The 5000-nt window shown below is 41.4% G+C and overlaps 1 protein-coding gene across 2 annotated transcripts in view; it reads right to left on the bottom strand.

Moving 5' to 3' along the window:
• LOC143277978 (ras-related protein Rab-27A-like) overlaps window positions 1-4482 on the bottom strand; it is a 113070-nt gene extending 108588 nt beyond the window's left edge. Inside the window, exon 1 of one of the 2 annotated variants that reach the window (XM_076582986.1) lies at window positions 4375-4482. The gene's annotated coding sequence lies outside the window, so the exon portion shown is untranslated. The remainder of the gene's footprint in view (window positions 1-4374) is intronic. The other variant, XM_076582984.1, reaches the window with a different exon arrangement.
• Window positions 4483-5000: the final 518 nt, after the last annotated feature.

The following is a 5000-nucleotide window of genomic DNA, read 5'->3' as shown; positions in this document are numbered from 1 at the left end:
ATAATATTTGAGGAAGAAAAAAGAGGGAGAAAGACAGGTATGTAGACGGAATGAAAGAGATAAAGAGAGAGACAGGCAGAAACTAATAAAGACAGGCAGGCAGGCCGACAGAGACACATTAATTATTCATTACAAACTTCATTTAACTGGTGTGCATGTACATTGTTTGAGAAGAGGCAGATAAAGTCATAAATGAAACAGGTAGCAGTGGAATATTTAAGTGATCATTGTGAATGACCAAAACATTGTTTCTGCAGCCTACAAACTACCTCAACTGGTACACCCCCCCCCCCCCCCCCCCCCCCCCCCCCCCCACACACACACACAGAGAACATCATACAATGTCCAGCAGTGAATTCTGTAACACAATGAGTCTACCTCACCACAAAGTCTGTAAAATCTCAGCCAGTGGTGTCAGCAAAATGAATGATTTTCAACTGTTTAATTTCATGTCTATCTATATGAAACTTCTTTCACTGGCACTACTTGCTACCACCGAAAACAGAAATAAAATAAATATGTGCATTATGTGTGCATTTATGCATGCACACCACACTAATACATGCACACATATTGTGTCTGTGTATATATATATATATACACAGTGGAATGATGGCCTAAAGGTAATGCGTCCGCCTAGGAAGCAAGAGAATCTGAGTGCGTTGGTTTGAATCACGGCTCAGCCGCCAATATTTTCTCCCCCTCCACTTGAGTGGTGGTCTGGACGCTAATCATTCGGCTGAGACGATAAACCAAGGTCCCATGTACAGCATACACTTAGCTCACGTAAAAGAAACCACGGCAACAAAAGGGTTGTTCCTGGCAAAATTCTGTAGAAAGAATCCACTTCCATAGGAAAAACAAATAAAACTGCACGCAGGAAAAAATACAAAAAAAATGGGTGGCACTGTAGTATAGCAACACGCACTCCCTGGGGAGAGCAGCCCGAATTTCACACTGAGAAATCTGTTGTGATTGAAAAAATAAAATTAAATTAAAAAAAATAGATATATATATATATATATATATATATATATATATATATATATATATATGTATAAATACACACATACATACACACATATATATATATATATATCTTTTGATCACAACAGATTTCTCAATGTGAAATTCGAGAGCACGTTGCTATACTACAGTGCCACCCAATTTTTTGTATTTTTTCCTGCGTGCAGTTTTATTTGTTTTCCTATCGAAGTGAATATATATATATAAAATCATGAGCACACAAGTTAAAAGATTATAGGTCCCTTATGGCCAAAGGTGCAGTGAATATGCAAGCACCATGTCAAGGGCTTGGCAATGGAATGTAGGGTCCAATCCTCTCATTCTGGCACTTCAAATCAACCTTCCGTGACCGAAGTCATGTACCCAATCACACCTGAGTGGAGTGAGCAAAGTCACAGTGATGTCTACTTACAAAATATATACATTCCTACACATCAACGTCCATGTGCATTCATGTGTGAATCTAACGACACATAATTACATGCATCACAGTATGCACAATTCATGTGAATGCATGGAGGAGAGCTTCAAGAAGGCATAAAATTAGGTGTTGGCACAAAGAGCTTATTCTTGGCTTCATAAAAAACAAAAATAAACAACAAGAGCTAAAGAAGGAATCTTCTCAAAACTAAACAATAATCAAACCAAACAATTCTGCTCTCACATGCTGCTTCTCATTCACAAACCTGCTTTGCTGATTCATGTCTGATAACAGAGAATAAATAATGCATTATCACTGATTTATGGAGAGATAAACTGCATCTGAAACTGGCATGCATGATCCTTTCTCACTCTCTGTCTCTCAGTCACCCCTTCCCCCAACCAATTCTCGCCACATACACACACCACATACATATAATATGTATAAAACCTTCACCAAGAGATTTCTATTGTCCAGTGCAAGATTTTGTAATAAACATTAACTAAATCTGGTAACACACACATACACACAAACACACACACACACACAAACATACATATAGTGATATACACTTTCTCTCTCTATCTCTCTCTCTCTCACACGCACACACACACACACACACACACACACACACACACACTGTACTCTCCCTCTCACACAAACACACACACACATACACACACACACACACATTGTACTCTCCCTCACACACACACACACAAACACACACACTGTACTCACACACACACACACACACACACACACACACTCAAACGAACTCTACTGTGCAGAAAATCTGAGCAGAAAAGCGGAGTCGGGCAGAACGGACAATACAGATGCTAACGGCCCTGATCAGCGAAGCCACAGCCAACACAGACAGGTCCCACAGGACACTGGTCTCCCACAGCACTCCAAAAATCATTCTGTCCTCATGCCATCACCCCACCATCCAATCTTTTAGACCTCGGCTACCTACGGCCTGTTGTGAAATATTGGTAGACACCGCTACAGCTACTGTCTATTCTGATACAATACCACACACACATGCACACACACACACACACACACACACTCACACACACACACAAACACATTCTCTCTCTCCCTCACTCTCACATACTAAGTCAGTAAGTGTCACACACACACACACACACTCTCTCTCTCTCTCTCTCTCTCTCTCTCAAACACACACACACACACACACACACACAGAGAAACATGAAACCAAGTCAGTACCCTTAGCAAAAGATCAGAATCAGTATCAAATCTGCATATTCTTAAACCCAATTAAGATTTTCTTTAGTGCCTGGTATTGTTGCAATGCACTTGCTGCTGCTCTGTAATATACAGAGGTGCGTTACTTTCTCAAATGTCTGATTTGTGTTTGTTTCCAATTCCAGGATTGTTTTTCAATTCCTTTCTTCTTTTTTCTTTCACCGACATTTCAGGCGCATGTTGCATGCACACAAGATCATGCTTTACTGTCTCATCTGAATGACTAGCGTCCAGACCACCACTCAAGGTCTAGTGGAGGGGGAGAAAACACTGTCGAGTGTTGGGTGTACACATGCACACACATACATGCATACAAACAAGAGCATGCACACAGAAAAAGGGACTAAATAAGTGGTAGAAAGAGAGGAAAGGAGTGACTGATGAGATTAGATTGTGTGTGTGTGTGTGTGTGTGTGTGTGTGTGTGTGTGTGTGTGTGTGCATATGTATGTGTGGGTGTGTGCATGTGTACATGTGTGTGTATGTAGGTGGTTGTATGTGTGTGTGCACGTGTGCATTTGTGTTTGTGTTTGTATGTGTGTGTTTGTACATGTGTGTGTGTGTGTGTGTGTGTGTGTGTGTGTGTGTGTGTGTACAGGTGTATGTGTACATATGTGTTTGTGTGTGTGCATGTGTGTGTGCATGTGTGTGTGTGTGTGAATGTGTGTGTGTGTGCATGTGTGCATGTGCATGTGTGTGTGCGTGTGTGTGTGTGTGTGTGTGTGTGTGTGCATGAATGCTTGTATGAAATGTGCCATGCATGTGAGTATTTTTTATGTATGTGCAGGCATGTACATATGTCATGTGTGAGCATGGATGCCAAAAAAAAAAGTTGCTGGCTGTATAGATAAATATCATATGCGCATGTGCATATGCTTGTGAGTGATCATAATGAATTCCATGTGATATGTATGGAATTTATTCCATTTAAATTATCAAAGAAAAAAGTCAGACAATGAACTTTTCAAGATAGTTTATATTTATATATTCAAACCAACACACAAAAAAGTTATAAATGTATAATATGGGTATGTAATATCACACACCCACCCACCCACCCACACACACACACACACTGGGGAACAGTTATATCAACAAATCTGTCTGATCAAATGTTGCTTCTCCAAAATGCTCTCTTTCTGGCAGTGAAACAACCAGATCTATCCAATGGAAACCAGTCCGCTTCTATAGTGTTTTGTGCAACGTTAACAATCATTAACTGATCGAAACTAAAACGCCAGAAACGTAAAACGTAAAACGCCGACACATCTAAAAAATGTGATTGTAAGCAGACGACAAAACCTTCCCCCGCCCCCACTCACCCACCCTCACGCAGTTGGGGGAAGGGGGAGGGTTTTGTCAGCGCTATGTTGCCGTTTGGTTCTCACATGAAAATTTCAAAGCTGCTCTGAGCTCAGATTTGTAGCAGTTCACAACATTTGCCCCTTAAATAACCAGTTATAGACCAGAACTAACAGGAACCGACAATAGTTCATTCTGCAATTGAAGCACATCTGTTAGACAACTGTACACCTGTGGCAAGCATGACACAAAACAGATCGTCAAATGGTGGTGGCAGACGACAATTTGGTCGACTTTTCCCCAAGTCACAAAACAGTTCGTCTGAAGAATTTAGAAAATAAAACAACTGACCTTTTGGTGAGCTTCTTGCAGCCGCTGCCTCCTAATTTGTTCAGCAGGCTCTGCAAACTCCGGAAGAACGCACGGAAATGCTTTATCAACAACAAATGCCACCTGACCCCAACAGTTGTGTCGCGAGGAAAATATCAACCCCGCTGTGCGCGGATAAGGGTTCTGTTCAGAATGGAAGGCTGCCCGCTGAAGTGCATAGAGCGTGCGCGGTGTTGTTCTGCTTCGTTTCAAGCTTGCTTTGAACAAACCCCGGGTGGGTGGCGAATGTCGCATGACTTTCGGTTGGTTCATGTATCGCTCCCTGTTCCACAAATGCGCTGAGATAATTTTATTTTTTTCAATAAGAAGATTGTATTCTTCATATTTAAAGAAAAAGAATATTAGGCTGATATACAGAGTGCAGGAGAGGAGGAAATATAGGGTGAGCCAAGTTTGTAGGCTGCGGCCGCGGCATTGTTGAAAGATAAAATGATCCCCCCCAACCCCATTGTGACACCCCCGGCCGCGCGCGCGCATGCGTGTGTGTGTGTACGTGCGTGCGTGCGTGTGTGTGTGTGTTTCATTTGGGAACATAAGGTAATTTTTTTTTAATCATTTAACTCGAGGTAGTATGTTTTTAGTTTTAT

This window comes from Babylonia areolata, chromosome 35, assembly GCF_041734735.1.
Source record: "Babylonia areolata isolate BAREFJ2019XMU chromosome 35, ASM4173473v1, whole genome shotgun sequence".
In the NCBI taxonomy this organism is placed as follows: domain Eukaryota; kingdom Metazoa; phylum Mollusca; class Gastropoda; order Neogastropoda; family Buccinidae; genus Babylonia; species Babylonia areolata.
Note: the sequence above shows the minus strand (reverse complement) of the source record. Positions and strands in the feature narration are given on the sequence as shown.